The following is an 18,178-nucleotide window of genomic DNA, read 5'->3' on the forward strand; positions in this document are numbered from 1 at the left end:
AGGATTCCTCCCCCCTGGCGCGCCCTAGAGGGCCGGCCAGCCTCCCCTTGCTCCTTTATATACGGGGGCAGGGGCACCCTAGAACACACAAGTTGACAAATGTTTTAGCCATGTGCGGTGCTCCCCTCCACTGTTACACACCTCGGTCATATCGTCGTAGTGCTTAGGTGAAGCCCTGCGCCAGTAACTTCATCATCACTGTCACCACGCCATTGTGCTAATGAAACTCTCCCTCGGCCTCAACTGGATCAAGAGTATGAGGAGGTGTCGTACGTTCGGTGATGTGGCGACCGATTCTCCGGGTATTAACTCCCAGAAAATGGCCCTTGTACTCATCAGCCCCAGGATAACTGTTAGCTGATGAGGCACCAACTTGATACAGAAAATCCAAGCAAATACAAAATATGTAGTACAAGACCATTTTGGTCTGTGAGTACAACAAATGGTTTCTAATGGTTGACGGCGGAAGCGGTTTGTGGATCATCAGTGTCTATGGGACTCCATGTTTCCACAGGAACAGCTGACCAGGTTAACTCCTATCTTCGCGAGACTGCTATCACCGATGCTTAAGTTCCAGGGCTGTCATCACGTCGCTCCTCTCCGTGCAAGAAATCTGGCCAAGACAATAGCCAGGGACAAGCCAGTGAGTACTTTGAATGTACTCGCAAACATTATGAACACGGGCATAAAATGACAGCGATGTGCTGAAAATATTATAAGAACATAACGTCAGTCACCAATGATAAATAAAACTCTGTTGCGTATGAGCATGTTAAATATGAATATGCAATAACATGGCAATATTAAAAATTATGAAATAAATGTTAAACATGCCACAATCGGGCATCTGAGCGACACCACATACAGGGCTTTAAAAGAAATGCCACAGTCGGGCATCTGGCGACACCACATACAGGGCTTTAAAAGAAATGCCACAGTCGGGCGTCTGAGCGACACCACATAAAGGGCTTTAAAAGAAATGCCACAGTCGGGTGTCTGAGTGACACCACATAAAGGGCTTTAAAAGAAATGCCACAGTCGGGCATCTGAGCGACACCACATAAAGGGCTTTAAAAGAAATGCCACAGTCGGGCGTCTGAGCGACACCACATAAAGGGCTTTAAAAGAAACAATCATAGTGAATATCCCGGAGGTAGAACCATCCCAGAGATACTCGATAATAACAATAATAACACGGGTTAGTCAACCATAATAATGATCATAATTATCACAAGTCACAGGTAGTAATTCCAGTTCTGGTTTAACAGTTTCACCTCCGAAGACCGACACTGAGACCGATACTTGACCCATCCCAGACTGTAGTCCTTAACCATGGACATGGCTATTTGAATAGGTTTTAATCTCTCTAGAGGGTGTACTCTTTACCCACGAGTAACAGATTCCTTTAGTCCATCGGGACTAATTCCGTCTACGGTCTTTTTGTTGAAAACACACCTAACTTGCACACACCAGCTTAACTCACATGTGTCTGGAATCACCCACGACACGTGTCAAGCAAAACTCTAAGTGGGGAGGCTACAACCTTGACGTAACATGGGATCACAAAATTTTTACCGCGCGCAAGACTAGGGAAGCTACCCCCTTCGGCTACAACCGAAACACCCATGCTCCCGGACCCGGTGGCATGGCTACCGGATGCCTCCATTATCTTCCACCACGGCCTCTCTGTACGGTGTGTGCTAGGAAAGGGGTTGACAACTTACTGAACCGTACTCTACTTATTGTAGAGACGAGTGGTAGTACGAAGCAAGTATGGGGGTTACTGGCACAAGACTCGATCTACGGTCGACTCAGGAGGTTGTAATGTTCCCTGCAAGATTAGCATCACAATGCATATATCTCAAACAACATCTGGGCACATCACATGACATACCCCTCATGCCATACCGGTCACGACCGTCTCGACGGAGGGCTAGGGACAAGACCGTGTCTACCCAAGACAGAGGCCTTCCCGGCTTCCCTTCTGGTATGCATGAAAGACGTATGACGGTGATTCCCATTACAAATCATGTCAACTTCATTAGCATTAACTCATTAATATGCACCCATGAATAGGATCACATCCTCACATGAAATGACGCACGCACGTGTCGAAGCGGGGTTGTCACCGAGTCAACAACACACACAAAAGTATTACACCAGGGTTCAGAATGCTTGCCTTCAGGTCATGGAACAGAAGGGTGCATCCAAAACATCTTGAAATCTTCAAAAATCCTATTTAAAAGAATATATATGAATTAACACACAAAACAAAACAGCATAAAAAGTTGTTTTGAATTTTTTTCAAATAAATCCTGAAATAAACTAGACAATATTTGAAAGTGGTTGGAAAAAGAATTAATTCATTTGGAGCTGTATTTAAAAAGATACAGCTAGTCAAAGTTTGGTCAAAATCTGATATTTAAAATAAAAACAGAAAGAAAAACGTTTTGGAATAGACACGTACACGTCGAAGGCGTAATCTGGGAATACGCTTCCACTTATCCAGCGTGGCTGCGCCTGAGTCACTAACAGTGGGCCCGCCTGGCCCACCAATCGGGTTTGACTAGTCTATTCTCCCTCCTCTTCCTCCGCTCGAGAGAGGGGCGGGACTCCGGCGACGCTCGCCGGCGAACGGCGGCACTGCTCGACAAACGGAGGTCACCCGCGGGCTCAGTGGTTTGAGGCGGTTACTCTAGTGGTGGTTTCGTCCTCTGGGGTGGATGGAGTTGCCGGCGGCGAGCTCCGCGGCGGACGGTGGTTGCCGGAAAAAGTGAAAAATCACCCGCGGCGAGTCCCAAGCAAGATTGAGTAGGGGAACGGGCTCACGGGGGGATGAGGGGGTTCCTGGTGGAGAAAGTGGAGAGGGGGAGGTCCTGGCGACGCCGGAATGGCCTGGTTAGTGACGGTGGTTGGAGTTGCCGGAGAGGAAGGAGACGACCCTCTCCTATCGATAGACGGCTAAGGGGGCACGAGTGGGACGGTGTGAGGCTGCCTGCGTGCGAGTTTGAGCTCAAGGGCCTCTTTATATAGGCAATGGAGGTCGGTTTGCAGAGGCCGGGGATAAGCTTGCCGGCGAACCGCCGTGCTGTAGCTAGGGCGACGTGGTGGCGACGCGCGCTAGAGGACGGAGCTGTGGATGAGCACGCACTGCTCTAGGAGGCAGGTGGCACGCGCTGGTGGCTTGGGTGGCGCCGACACGGCCGGGGCTGCAAGCGTCCGCCAGCTAGCCACCACGGCCGTCATGGCGATGGCGTTGTGGGGTGCCAGGTTGGTCGGAGTGGTGTGGCGGTACAGGGGAACACGGAGTGTTGGCTGGGACCGGTCACGGGCCGGATTTGGGTGCGGGGTGCGACGTGGCGTCTCGGGCGCACGGGTGCCAAACGCACGCTCTGGGCGCGACCAGGGCACGCCCGGGACGTGCTCGATGAAATGCTAGGGCATCCTAGAGGCTGCGGTTGGGGCTGGTAATTGAAAGGACTAGTCTAGGCTTAGCAAGGGGACTGAGGGACATGGTGGATTGGTCAGGGGCTCAAGTTCACCATGTAAACTTGAATTCATGCTAAATCTGGCTGTGTACTCAGAGTGTTTGACAAAATGCCAAAGGCACCTAGGTAGTTCTTGGAGTGCCCAAAATCTCCAGATCAGTGTCTCTATGGTTGCAAGAGAGGGTGGTGAAGTTAGTTTGCAAGAAGGAGAAACTTGTTAGTGCAAGTTTTGCAAAACTACACTTCTGGACAGGAAGTAAATGGCATTATTACAAGGGCCAAAAGTGTTCCAAAGAGAGTATGCTCCTGGACTTAGGAGTTTTGCAGGGTTGGCTACAAGCATGAGAAAGCACAAAGTCACTAGAGCAAGAAAGAATGGGGTTGCAGTAGAAAGCACATGTCTGGTCCAGAATGAAAATGATGCTGATACACTCAAAATTTTCAAACAACAACCCTGGGTTTTTTGCATAAAGTGGAATCATATGCTGCTACTGACATCCCATATTTTTGGTGGAGGCTCCGGGGATTTATTTAAATGGGTTGCAGTGCAAAACTGTCCCCTGGACCAGGGAAGAAAAACAGGCACAAAACACCTAATATGCAATGAAATAGATATATAATTGCACAGAAATGATTTAGATACCTCACATGATGTCTCCAATTTTTGGTTGAATTTTTAGTTAAGTTAATCAACTGGTTGAAGTAGAAAAAAAAAGCTCCAAAACTCATACAAGCCATTTTAATGATTAAAACTCAGGGTGAAAATAATTTAACAAACAAATCTACTGATTTAGAAATTGTTTCAATGAGTTGGCATAGAAGTCAACAAATTTTGGAAAGCTCCACTTGGGAAAAATGAAACTCATTAACATAAAAGGAATAGTTTTCTTTCTAAAATCCACAAAAAGGTCCAGAGTGAAAAAATTTAAACTCCTGGCAAGATTTTAATATCAAAAACTTGGTTAAATTTTTGGGGTGTTACAGGTGATTAGATCGGTTGGATCGCGAAGACGTTCGACTACATCAACCGCGTTAACTAAATGCTTCTGCTTTCGGTCTACGAGGGTACGTGGACACAATCTCCCCTCTCGTTGCTATGCATCACATAGATAGATCTTGCGTGATCGTAGGAAATTTTTGAAATTACCGCGTTCCCCAATAGTGGCATCCGAGCCAGGTCTATGCTTAGATGTTATATGCACGAGTAGAACACAAAGTGTTGTGGGCGATAATAGTCATACTGCTTACCAGCACGTCATACTTTGATTCGATGGTATTGTTGGATGAAGCGGCTCAGACCGACATTACGTGTACGCTTACGCGAGACTGGTTCTACTGACGTGCTTGGCACATAGCTGACTGGTGAGTGTCTGTTTCTCCATCTTTAGTTGAATCAAGTGTGGCTACGCCCGATCCTTGTTGAAGGTTAAAACATCACACTGGACGAAAAATTGTTGTGGTTTTGATGCGTAGGTAAGAACGGTTCTTGCTAGAAGCCCGTAGCAACCACGTAAAACTTGCAACAACAAAGTAGAGGACGTCTAAGAACTTGTTTTTACAGGGCTTGTTGTGATGTGCACTAAAAAAAGACACATCCGTGACATTTTGGGCCGAATGAAATTTTTTTCTCTCATACTTACGACACTTCTATGACGATAATTGTGAAAAAACCCGGTATCATCATAGATGTGGTGGGCTCCTACTTCTATGACAAAAAATCATGACAGAAAATGGGCTTTTCGTCCTAGGCGGGCCGGAGACGCAGCTGCATGACATTCTTTGGGCCGTCCATGACGGAAAAAACCATGGTAGAAGCGAGGGCGAGGAAAATTTCGGGGAGTTCCGGGTTACGGTGGGTGGTCGGGGGCCGAGCGATGCGCGTTTCTCTCGTACATGTACGCGTGTGTGTGCGAGGAGTTGGGATCTATCTGAACCCGAGCGAGGCGTCGCCTAACTGAACCCGAGCGATTGCACTGCAGGCCACGCATTACTGAACCCGAGCGATCAAGCGATTCCTTCGCTACTGTTGCTAACTGAAGCCGATCGATGCTGCCTCTTGATGAACAGGGAGCGTTGCAGGGGAGTTTGGATGAACAGTGAGCATTGGGGGTGGATGAACAGGACCTGTGGCGTTGCCTCTGGATGAACAGGACCCCGATCGATCGAGCCGGTTGGGGCTGGATGAACAGGACCCCGTGGAGGCCTCGATGAACAGGACGACCCCACGGAGGGGTGGATGAATAGTAGCCCGTGGAGAGGTGGATGAACAGTAGCCCATGGAGGGGTGGTTGAACAGGAGCCCGTGGAGAGGGGTGGTTGAACAGTAGCCGGTGGAGTAGCGCACGGTGGAGGCTGGATGAACAGGAGCCCGTGGATGAACAGTCGCAGGTGGAGGCTAGAGGAGGTCGACAGTGAATGAACAGTAGCCCGTGGAGGCTGGAGGAGGTCGACGGTGGAGATGAACAGTATCCCGTGGAGTCCTGTTTTGCGGTACGCCACACCCCTCCCGATGAACAGGATCCCTGTTTCGACCATAGCGCTCCAACACAAGTCTGTTTCGTCCGTTTTGCGGTACGCCACACCCCTCCCGATCAACAGGACCCCCGTTTCGACCGTAGGAGGTCCGTTTCCTCCGTTTTGTGGTATGCCAAACCCCTCTCGATGAACAGGATCCCGTTTCGGACGTGGCCAGTCGAACACAAGGCCGTTTCCTCCGTTCTGTGGTACGCCAGGCCTCGTTTCCATTGCCTGTTCCGTCCAAGCCCTCCCGATGAACACGACGACGTATTCGGTTCTGACCCAGCCGGTTGGCTCCCCATGAACACGACGACGATGCTGTTTCTCCGTTCCGACCCATCCATGTACACGAGCCGTGGCCGTACGTATATATGCGTGAGTAGGCATTCGAGACCCCGCCCGTATGTACGTACGTGGCCGTATTTTCTTTCTTGCACCCTGGCGGCTGTAATATGTGTACATGCTACGTGCGTGCCTCTACTACGACATGTGCGCGCCTCTATGTCGACCAGTATATATGTACGTACACGTTCGCGACCAGAATGAGAATGCTACGTACGCTTCGACCAGGTGCGTCCCGACTGTCATGCACTTCCTTGCGTGCAAAGATGTAGCTGGTGGGTCCCAGCAGTCAGGGGGGCAAATCATTTTTTTTGCCCGGACGCACTTCCTTGCGTGCGAAAATGTAGCTAGTGGGTCCTAGCAGTCAGGGGGGAAACGTTTTTTTCGTGAAATATAGTGGCCCGTCCGGTGGGTCCCTACTGTCAGGTGGAGGTATCATTATCTTGCGCGTAATAAGGAGGCACTTCCTTGTGGCGGCCGTGGACCCAGCTGTCAACCTCTCCACGTACAGTCCATCTCCAATGGAAGTCGTTCCTTGACCACATTGATCACGCCGCGCCGAGAGCACCACGGCGATGGATGATGGAGAGGCCTAGGAAGGGGACGACGCGGAGCTGGGGAAGACGTGACAGTGAATGCCCACGTGGAGAGGAGTACGAGGGTTCACTGATTCGGCTGCGGTGTGAGGTTGCCGTCGCCGCAGAATAACAGGGGGTGTGGGTGAGTAGAGGGATGGCCTGGCCAGCGGTGGGAGTATTATGGTGGCGGTGAGGCCTCCATGGCAGCACAGCCGGCCATGGGAGGCAGGAGTAGGCGGCACGACTGGTGCTGCTTTGTGCTGCTGGAGCAAGAAGACCAGAGGTTGAAGAAGCACTATGGCCGTTGGATGGACATCGTACGGTCACTGAAGCTAGAATCGTTTATATTGACTAAGTTGACAAAGCCCTTGGTACGCGCCAACTTAGTAGGCCCACAGGTCAGCCTCCCAAACGGTGCGCACCAGATGTCAGGGGGAGGAATCATTTTTTGGGCAGCCGAAGCTAAGAATATCCGAGATTGAAGAAGAAGCACGACATTCGTTGGATAGACATCCAACGGCCACTGCTGCTAGAACCGTGTGTTGACTATAATAAGTTGACAAAGCCTTGCATACGTGCCAACTTATTTTTTTAGGGGACGGGTCAACTTAGTAGGCCCACAAGTGTGTGGCGGAGAACTTATAGCCCATTTGTGATTTCTAAGGATGTATAGCCCGTTTTTGAATTCTAATGGAATTTACTACAGCCCATTTACAGTTTGTTAAAAGTACAACCCATTTTCTAGCTAGGACAACGATTGATAATTTCAACCAACCGTTGAAGACAGAATTCAATAAAATTTCCCACATTTTGATGGGATCTGAAATATTTTTATCTTGAAATTTCTAGTCAGATTAAATATAATTTCAATATAAATTTATATTACGTAAAAATCCAACGAAACATTGCGCTTGCAACAATTAATGAAATTAAAATTTTCAATATCCAAAAATAATATTTTATAAAGTAATTATGTGTTTGGTGCATTTTTTTATAGTTACTGCCAAGTTTTTATAATTACATCTCATTTATTATTTCTTAAAGCACATTTTCTTGTTAAGCCTAATGCATCCCTCCTAGGAAAGATTTGCAGCCCAGCAGGGCGGAGAATAATAACTTGACCTTGCGGGGGTATTCCTAAAAAAAGTATAGCTGGGCTAGACATTTTCAGCTTGAAAAAAATTAATATCTAGGCTGGATATCTAGCCTGGGCTAGACGGGCCACAACCCACCCAGTTAATACCTGCAGCGATGTTTTCGTTGTTGTTTAGAGGAGAAAAATTAATATCTGGGCTAAACATCGAAAAACTCTGCAGTGCTCACACCTCAAAAACACAAATACTGCTCGAGGTGCTTGGTCCCAGCTGTCGGCCGCTTCTTGTGCAATTCTCTCATTTATTGACTACATAGGTTGACAATGGTGTGGGACTGTGATGTCAGGAAACCAGGAGGAAGCAAAAAAATTATAGTTTTTATATAATAAGGAGGCAGTTGCGTACGTGAGGCTATGGGCCTGGTGGGTCCCTATTGCCATGCTCTCCAAGTAAAGTCATCTCCTCGCCCGTGCGCGCTTTCTGCCCGAAACAGTCAGCGCCGCCCGCCTCGCTTCCTGGTGCAGGCGATTGCTCCGCCTTCAAACGACACAAGTACCGTCCGTCCGTCCATCTCCGCCCACATTAATGATACGCGGTTGCCAAGGCGGCTACTCCGGCGCCACACGTTCGTGCCTCCGCCGCCCACCATTGTTATATAAACTGTTGCGCCGGCCATAGCCGCAGTCATCCGCACCCGTTTCATTTCTCATGTCCACACCACTACTGCCCACCATGGTTTCTTCGCGCTCCAGCGCTCTTCGGGACGGGCGGACGACGGACCACAAGGAAATGGCAGCCATTGCTGCCGACCGGCTGGCCAGCAGGCAACCGGAGGACAAAGACCTCCCAATGGAGAGCATGGTAGTCGATGATCCAGCGCCAACCCCCTCCTCCGCTCCATCCTCGCCGGTGCATGGAACCATGACCATTGGCGAGGCCCATGCCCAACACATGGACACAGTAAGGCAGAAGCGTGAGGAGCAGTTCCGGGAGGCGCAGGCCGATGCCGCCTACAACCACCATCTCCTCCAAGAGCACCTGCAGGCGGAGGAGCAGATCGCCGCAGAGTGGGCAAAGCAGGAGGCGCTGCTCAACTTGTACTGCTCCGCCCGCGAGGGCCGCCTCGAGCGCTGGCAGTACCGCATGCGGGTGGTGGAGGCTGCGGCCGCCTACAAAGAGGGCGATGAAGCGGGCGAGGCACTGTTTGGCGAGACCGAGGATGAGGCAGAGGACAATGCCGGCTCCGACAAGTCCCCGCTCCATTGGCGTCGACGAGGCCCTGCTCCGCCGAGGCCCCACGGCACCAACAATGAGGCAGAGGACACCGTCGGCTCTGCCGAGGCCCCGCCCTGCTAACAACGAGGCAGAGGACATCGCGGGCTCAGCCAAGGCCCCATCCTGCCGGCAACGAGAGGGAGGATTTCCACCGCTTCCCTGAGGCGCCGCCCGCCGGCAACAAGACAGAGGACATCACTGGCTCCGCCGAGGCCCCGCCCCGCTGCCAATGAGGCCGCGCCACATAGAAAACGAGGAAGAGTAGAACACGGTAGGTCGCCGTCGCTCAGGTCCAAGTAAGGCCACCACTGCTACCCTCCGGTTGAAGCCAAGCTAGGCGGGTTGACCATTCACGGCCGGTTAGCTTCTTGGCGGCGACGTGGAGTCGAAGAGCTATGTTGGAGAAGAATGCTGCTTCTACTTAATTGCTGGTGCAGTTGGGTGACTGACACATGGGCCCAACAGGCTACATGCCAGTTACGCAACTACATCTGCAGTTAAGTCACTGAAGCTTCTATTAGGCTCAGCGGGACACATGTGGGTAGCTTCGGTTATTTAATTATAGCTCTAGCGCACCCCTTTTTAGATGAAGAATGTATGAAATGTAATGAAATCCGACATGTTTATACAAAATCCGACCGTGTATGAATGAATTTATTTCGATTAGTTCTAATTCCTGTATCACTGGCATTGGATGAACATGCAAAACAATACATACTAGCATTAATCCCAGGGTGATCACCTCGTTTGCAGCAGTTTCACATGTACTCCCTCCAGTCCTTTCTAGTCTGCATACAAGTTTTGTTTGCAGTCAAAGTATCTCTACTTTGACCAATCTTATAGAAAAAAGTATGCACTTTCACAATGTGCGAAGTAAAAAGGAACAGAAGGAGTACAAAGAGTTTGAAAAGATTTTTCGTGTTTCTGTACATTGCAATCAAACACACAGGGCTGGCAACTCATAGAGAACATTCAAAACAGTCGATGATTATGCATCTCAGCGACTCACATGTCAGAGGCAATATTTACTTCACAACTAAAGAATAAAGAAAAAATGCATGCCTTCTTCCTAAATAAACCAGCTATTCTTTTTGTGCAGTTCCACCAAAATCAACCAAATTCGTGCGTAGCTTCTATGATTTCGCCCTTATATGTTGCAACGCCTTGAACTTATCGGCACCTCCTTTCTTGTGGTGGAAATGAATGATTCGATGTATTCATGAACATTTGTGCAGTTCCCATTGAAATCAAGCTGAGCACCCCTGTTTGCACAAATACAAAAGTAGTGATTAGTATAAAGCAAAATATATTATGAATTGACAGTTTAAACAGGCACCTACATGGTCCATGTAGAGCACACTTTTAGACAAATGGAACTCACCAGAAAGAATCCTAGAACAACATTGTACTCATGCATCACAGCAAAAAATGGAGATTTGTCAGTCCTTCTGAGCTGAAGTTAGTTTGGTCTTGTGCGGAGTAAGGTAACCATCCTTCAACTGCTCCTTCTGATGAGAAGATAGACATGGCTTCTTCATCCTAACATAATCGGAAATAGTCACTTCACGTACTCCATATTCTTCTTCAGAGGAAGATGATCCTGTTGTGCAAATATAAGAGGATAACTAAATGCTAGCATCCATGTTTGCTCAAAAAAAAGGAAAGGAAATATTTAAAATAGCACAGATGAAGCACTTCTCAAGGACAATACCACTTTTTTATGACAGTATCTAAATAGTAGCACAACGCCAGTAGAGATGACAAACCTCAATCATATGGATGAAATCAGTGGGCGAGTACCAACCTTCGTGAGGAGGCTTGTTGTGTAGAGCATACAGATGAAGCACCTCTCTGGAACCATCTGTTGCTATCTACTGTGGTGGCCATGCTTACTATATACTCCTCGAATAGTTTAATGTTTGCAACATCTTCTTTTGCAGTTCCACTAAAATATATGGTATCTTCAAAGAAGATACCTGTTTGCACAAGTAGAGATAATTATGTATTACATTAAGAGTGGCATCAAATCAGTGCTAAAACAATTGCTCATTCCATCCATAGCAATAAACTAAGATGCAGAACTATATCATTACTTGTGTCATCCCAGTTCCAATGCTTCATTATAACACCGGGATTTGTTTTTTGATTTTCTTCCTCTTGTTCTTCCCCTCCATCACTTTGTTCAATAACAGACAAGCTTCGCCTTCAATGTAATATTTGGCATGTCAATTAGGGAGCACAAGTATAGCACTAAACAATGACATTAATTTTCTGATGAAAGTGGCAAAATATAGGCCAACAGTTGTGAAATATCCTTATCTTACCTCAATGGGATATTATGGTGCACATACAGATTGGAAGTCTTGTCTCCATTTGTGTTGTTCACTAAAATCAAGCAACATTACCGTACAGGTAGCACAACATATGAAAGCACATTGCAGAATCATGTGAAAGAAGGCTAGTACTGACCTCTCATGATGCGGAATTTAAACAACTCACAAGAAGATCTGAACCAAATTTGCCAACACGGATAGGAAGTAAGATCTCCTCTTGTGCAGTTCCACTAAGATCAAGCAATCAAGAAACATTGTTGGTGTGACATTTTGGTTGAACTGCACAAAACACTCTTAAAACAAAAGTGTTTTGTGCAGTGCAACAAAAGGTCACAATGGCAACGAGGTGAAGTAGATAACCCTGTTTACACAGAGGTGCAAAGGAAACAACTAGTGGTCAATAACGGTGGATGACGCAGAAGCCAACAAAAGGAAGCATCTACCTTATCTCAATGGGAAAAAAAGCAAGACAGTAGCATTTCTCAAACGGTGGCATTGATTAATATTAACATAGAGATTATATTAACAATAAAATTTGTTAAACATGTAATTTGCTTTTAACTATGGCATTGCATTAATTTTCCAGTGGCATTATTAGAGGGTGTTTGTTTACAGGGACATTTTGGTGTAGGGACTAAAAAAACTCCGTGTCAGTCCCATGTAAACCAAACATGAGGGACTTTTAGGGACTAAAAGTGGGCATTTGGGACTAAAGAAAGAAGACCCCGAGGGAGTCTTTTTGGGACTTTTTCCAACTGTTGCACTGCCACACATCGCACCTTGTATCTATTAGTTCATTACTAGGGGTAACATGGTCTTTTAGCATGTCATTTAATAACCTCCAGTCCATGTTTAGTCCCTGGAACCAAGCAGGTAGGGGCTAGGGAGTTTTTAACCAAACAGGGCCTTAGATTAACAACATCTAAAGAGTTGCACGGGACAGTGGACGCACCAGCACCATGTGCATCTACCGATGTACTGTGGTGATGCACAGTCTGTTGCAACAAAGAACAAACAACCAAGGAGCATATTTGTGTTGGTCCCAGTTTTTTTATCTTTAGACACCTTTCCCTATGTGAGTGTAGCAAATCTAGTCCTGCTCAAACTCTACTGCCTTGTCCCCCAAAACAAAAGATCAGTTCGTTACAGATGTGCTTACTGCGTTTGTCATTGTTGTTACTTTTCGACCAACGTAGGTGCTGGATAGCCAGTTTGTACTAGTACTTTCGCCCCTTCCTTTCCTCTTTGAACCACGTCCTAGATTTATGCGATACAACTTTCGCCACTACTTTCCCCCATTCCTTTCCTCTGTGAACCACATCCTAGATTCATGCTATACAACTTTCCCCACTACTTTCCCCCTTCCTTTCCTCTTTGAACCACGTCCTAGATTCATGCTATACAACTTTTTCCCACTCCTTTCCTTTTTGAACCACGTCCTAGATTCATGGTATACATGCAGCTAGAGCAATGCATGTGGAATAAGTAAATTATACCTTAAGGTTCTTGCGGCATGGTTCGGTGGGCGACGGGACGATGACGAAGAAGAAGGGGTCGGAGGCCCTCCCGTGCCGCCGCTGGGTGAAAGTGAACAGCTGCGCCGGTAGTGGATTCCCTCCCTCGCCGACGGTGACAGTGTTAAGACTCCTTCCCTTCCCGGTGGACGGATCCTGCTGGCTCTTTGACCAGCAGTGAGGGGAGAGAGAGGCCAACGAAGTCTTGTTTAGATCTGGAGAGGATGAGAGAGTGTGAAGAGAGCAACTACAAGCGCTGAGGCTCCAGCGTGTATATATATATTGGAGAGAGAGTGTGAAGCGTGCACACCCTTCAAAACAAATGCTGAGGCTGCAACTTATACGTGATGAGGTGATTATCCGGTCACTACGAGATCATATAGCTCCGTATCCATCCATTTTGACCAGTCAAAGAATCCTCCTAGCATAAATTATGCTCAAGTGTAGTTATCGAACCCGAGACCTCAAGTTTGATGAGCGAATAGGCTAACCAGCTCCCGTTATGTTCAACTAGAGGAAAATAACCTTTTATACAGTCCTGCATTCGTGTGACAAGCATGCCGTGTTTGTTTTGTGTGTGTGGGAGTCATTGGGATTTAAATCATAATCGTGTCATGTGGCTTTGGTGGTAAGACTATCCACAGTGGTGCAGAAATAATGCTGCCTTAGTCACCTTACCTCTCTCCACGTAGTAGTTGGGTCCCACCATTCATAGGGTGAAACAAACAAATTAATAAGAAAAATTAAAAGCGACAGCGGTGTATCTTACCTCACACATCTCGCTATTGCTCGGGAACACTGTCCAATCGATCCCTCTGTTCGTTCACGTACTATTTTAAGTGAATCATTATTATAACATGCACATAATTTTGAGCACTTGTATTCGACCTAAGTCAACGTGCCACTGTATCTCGTACTTACTACTCCCCCCGTCTAGGTGTAATAAGTCACGTTAGAAGGTGCAGCGGGACCAAGGTGCGTGCGTGTGCGTGTGTGTGTGTGTGTGTTTAACAACATGTGTGTGTTAGAGAGAGCGACAGATCGACCTACTCCTATAGAGAGATGATGTGTAGTGTACGATTTTAGCCGCGAGAGTCGGTGCATCCTCTCCTTTCTTGGCGTGTCCGGTAGGGACAGGCGGACAGCTACCATGCCCGCTCCTGACCAGCCTGGCCCACCCAAAGCCCCTCAATCGCCCGCGCGCACTTCCCGCCTGAAACGGTCAGCGCCGCTCAAAGAATCGGTGCTGCATTCATGCTCGGGCAGAGCAGACGCGACCTATCACTGGCGCAAGAGTGATGGTTGCTTCGTCCATCCAACTTACTGTTGGGTCTATGTGATTTGACTGCTTATTGGTCTTTATTACTAAAGTGGTAGGACTACTGGATGTCCCATGCTATCGGCGAAAGGAGGTACTACTAGATTACAATTTTCTCCATTCATATAGCGGAGGACTGGAAGAGCAGTGAAAACATGCAGGATCAATGATTACATGGCCCACCTCACACTATCACCATATTTTCTGGACACCGTGCGACACCTAACTCTTTACATAGTACTCCTCCATTCCTAAATACTAGATGAGTCCCCACGCGTTGCCGCGGAACAGCCGTATATCTCTCTGCGTAAAATTATCGATTTCATAGAACTAAAAAAACTCTATAACCGCATGACAAATGTGGTAGCCAAACTAAAAAAACTACCATCATCAATTAGATCATCCCACGTAAGAAAAAAGATCAGCCAACTCCTACTGGATAATGGGATTATATTTTTCTTTTTGACATGTTAATGGGACCTAAAAGCTCACTTACATGCATGCTACCGGTGCATGCTTGCATGCAGACATGTTGATGTGATTTAAAACCCACTCACATGCATGCCACGGTATTTCTGCATGCTTGCATGTGCCTTAATGTGGAGCCTCTCAATGTATAGATTAGACAGCTATTATGGACTGATTTAGTTTATCTAACGGCTATATTAATTTTGATGATGTGGCTCAAGGAGAGGATAGAGAATTCCTAGTAGTGGGGGCTAGCTATTACTACTCCCTCCTTTCCGGTTTATAGGGCTTATCTCAAAATTTTAGTTTTTCCATTTTATAAGGCTCAATTTGGTTGTTTCCCATCACATGTTCAGATTCCAAGGTGCATTAAATCATTGCATGCAAGTATTGAGAGAAAATTGACCAATGCATGTACTTTATGCATGCATGCATTGCAATTAATGCTTTGATAAACATAATTTTTTGAGAAAAACAAGAGCATTAATTAGGTTCTTTTGCAAACTACAAAAAGTATTCCACCACTCACCATCTACCTTGGTTGGTGGGATTTTTGAATTGAGCCTTATAAACAGGAAAGGAGGGAGTAGTAGATAAGTCTTTGTAGAGATTCCACTAGGTGAACTACATACGGAACAAAATGAATGAATCTACACTTAAAATGCATCTATATACATCCGCATGTGGTTCATGGTGAAATCTCTACAAAGACTTATATTTAGGAACGGAGGAAGTACTAGTATAGTATGTACTGTAATTTATCAGCGAGATAAATTTATACAATGCTATGAAGCTTCCAGCTTCTGTTACATGTATCTTGCGTCCAAGGTTGCCCGTTGCAACATTTCATCAAATACAAAGGAGACTAACATGCATGCTATTGCTTCTCAATGATTGACAGATCATAGCAAATATGTACTCCCTCCATTCCAAAATAAGTGTCTCAACTTTATGCAAACTTTAGTACAAAGTTGTACTACTACTAAAGTTGACACTTATTTTGGAACAGAGGAAGCTAAAGAAAAAAAAAATCCATGCAGTCCCTAGCCCTTGAACCATGAACCCTAACCAGGCTTCAATTTGCCGGCAATGTTCGAACTTCCTAAAAAATGAAGTTTGCAACCTTTTGACCATCAGATCATTTTGTGCAGTTTCACCAAAGTCGAGATGAGCATCCCTGTGGCAAAGAAATTGAAGAAGCGTGATTAGAATAAGATTACAGGGACTAGTTGATGAGACATAAACTCACAAAAATACTGTACATAGAAGCCAGTAGAGGTATGCATGTGTGGGGCAAAGAAGTAGAGAAGTGTCCACATAGAGTGATGTGGGCAGATGGAGCAGTGGTGCAAGCCGGCTGTAAAGGGAGTTGTACCTGAGGGATGTCGGGATGTAGCTCAACCTTGAGGAGGGCCGCGGGAGGCGGCAACTTCCCACGTCACGGCAGTGAGCAAGGGACGAAGGCAACCTCACCGGCTTTGTGAGAGAGAATGGCGGGGACCCCTGATCGGGACGTGCCGACAGTGGGTTTTCACCGTCAGCGACGGCGACTGCATCGACACTAAGCATCCACCCCTTCCCCCGGCGGACGTGATCCGCTGGGATGTTAGAGATGTGGCCATAGTCGTTTTGTGCGACAGAGTGTGAAGAGAGCAACCCCAGCAAGCAACCGTGTAGGCTGACCCATCCTGACTATGTATATAGTGGAGCGGTTTCCTTTTCTCTCCATATGAACCTATCATGTAGCGTACGTGCCACTGAAGAAGAAAAAACTTCATTTATAAATGATGCGGCACCTACTACTCGTTCTCCTATAACCATGCGCTTGGCATCTCCAAAATATTAACCTTGCGATTGGCTCTTCGCCTCTTCGGGAAGTCGAGCAATAATGGTAGTGCAGTATATATCGTTCTGGCTATATGAGACCAAATGAATTGCTGCATATCCATCACGTGGGCAAGGGTCGAGGGGCGAGGTAGAGTGCTACATACGGAGCAAAATGAGTGAATCTACACTCTAAAATACGTCTATATACATCAGTGTTTGGAGTATGTACTAGTAGTTCATATTGAAATCTACTAAAGGACATATATATTCCAAACAATCTATCTATACCTATACTAATTAGAGACTCCCAAGAAATTACCACATTAATTAGATTATAAGAGCCGTTAATTTGGTGGGACCGAATTATTATGGTGTAGATAGACTCACAGATGAAAAAAACAAATGTATCTCTTTCCCATGACCTTACTCTCTCAATCTCTCACGTCACGTATCTCTCTCCGGTGAATTACTCTCTCAATCTCACGTATCACGTATATCTCTTCAATGAGAAATAAAATTCACGTATCTCTCTCCCATATGGCCCAACTCCATCAATGTCTCCCCTCAAAAAAAAAACTCCATCAATCTCTAACAAACTCTCACGTATCCCTCTCCCATCTCCCAACCCTCTCAATATCTCACGTATCCCTCTCCCATCTCCCAATCCTCTCGATATCTCACGTGGTTCTGTATCTTCACCCCTTCACCCTAATCTCTCTCATATCAGATCATCTCTTCCTAGGGTGTGATCGTGCAAGAAGTGTAAGATCCATCAACATCTCTTGATGAGGCACGATTCTTCTTCTTCTGTCCGAGATTCAATTGGTGATGATTCAGGTATTGACAGATGCACATCCACAGATCGACGGACCAAAGGCAAGATTTTAATAGTTTTGTTTTTGGAATATGCCCGCTGAGATCAATTCCCTCTGATTCTAATCTATTTTGCTATCTTCACCACTTCCTCTCGGTCACCTACCCATGCCCTAATCTCTCTCAAACCAGATCAGCTCTTCAGAGGTTGCGATTGTGTAGGAATTGGAAGATCGATCAACATCTATTCGTATGGCGTGATTCCGCTTCTTCTATCTGACATTCAAGTGGTCCTGATTCAGGTATTGACAGATGCACATGCTCAGATCTACCAACCAAAGAAAAGATTCAGATAGTTTTAATATTTTTTTGCAATATGCATGCTCAGATCAATTCCGTCAAAGGTGATTGATGTGATGAGATTACGCATGGGGCGCTGGATGTTCTTCCTATTCATGTGTTATTTTCTAATTAAAATCTGGCAGAATTTTTTCACTCTAAAAGTATCGTAGTAACCTCAGATTATTCTTCTTCTCATGTCGAACGTTCAATCCTAGCAGCATTCTTATGATTGACCTATGTGCATACTAACCGGTACGATTCTTTTGTAT

This window comes from Triticum aestivum, chromosome 4B (genome assembly GCF_018294505.1).
Source record: "Triticum aestivum cultivar Chinese Spring chromosome 4B, IWGSC CS RefSeq v2.1, whole genome shotgun sequence".
Taxonomy (NCBI): domain Eukaryota; kingdom Viridiplantae; phylum Streptophyta; class Magnoliopsida; order Poales; family Poaceae; genus Triticum; species Triticum aestivum.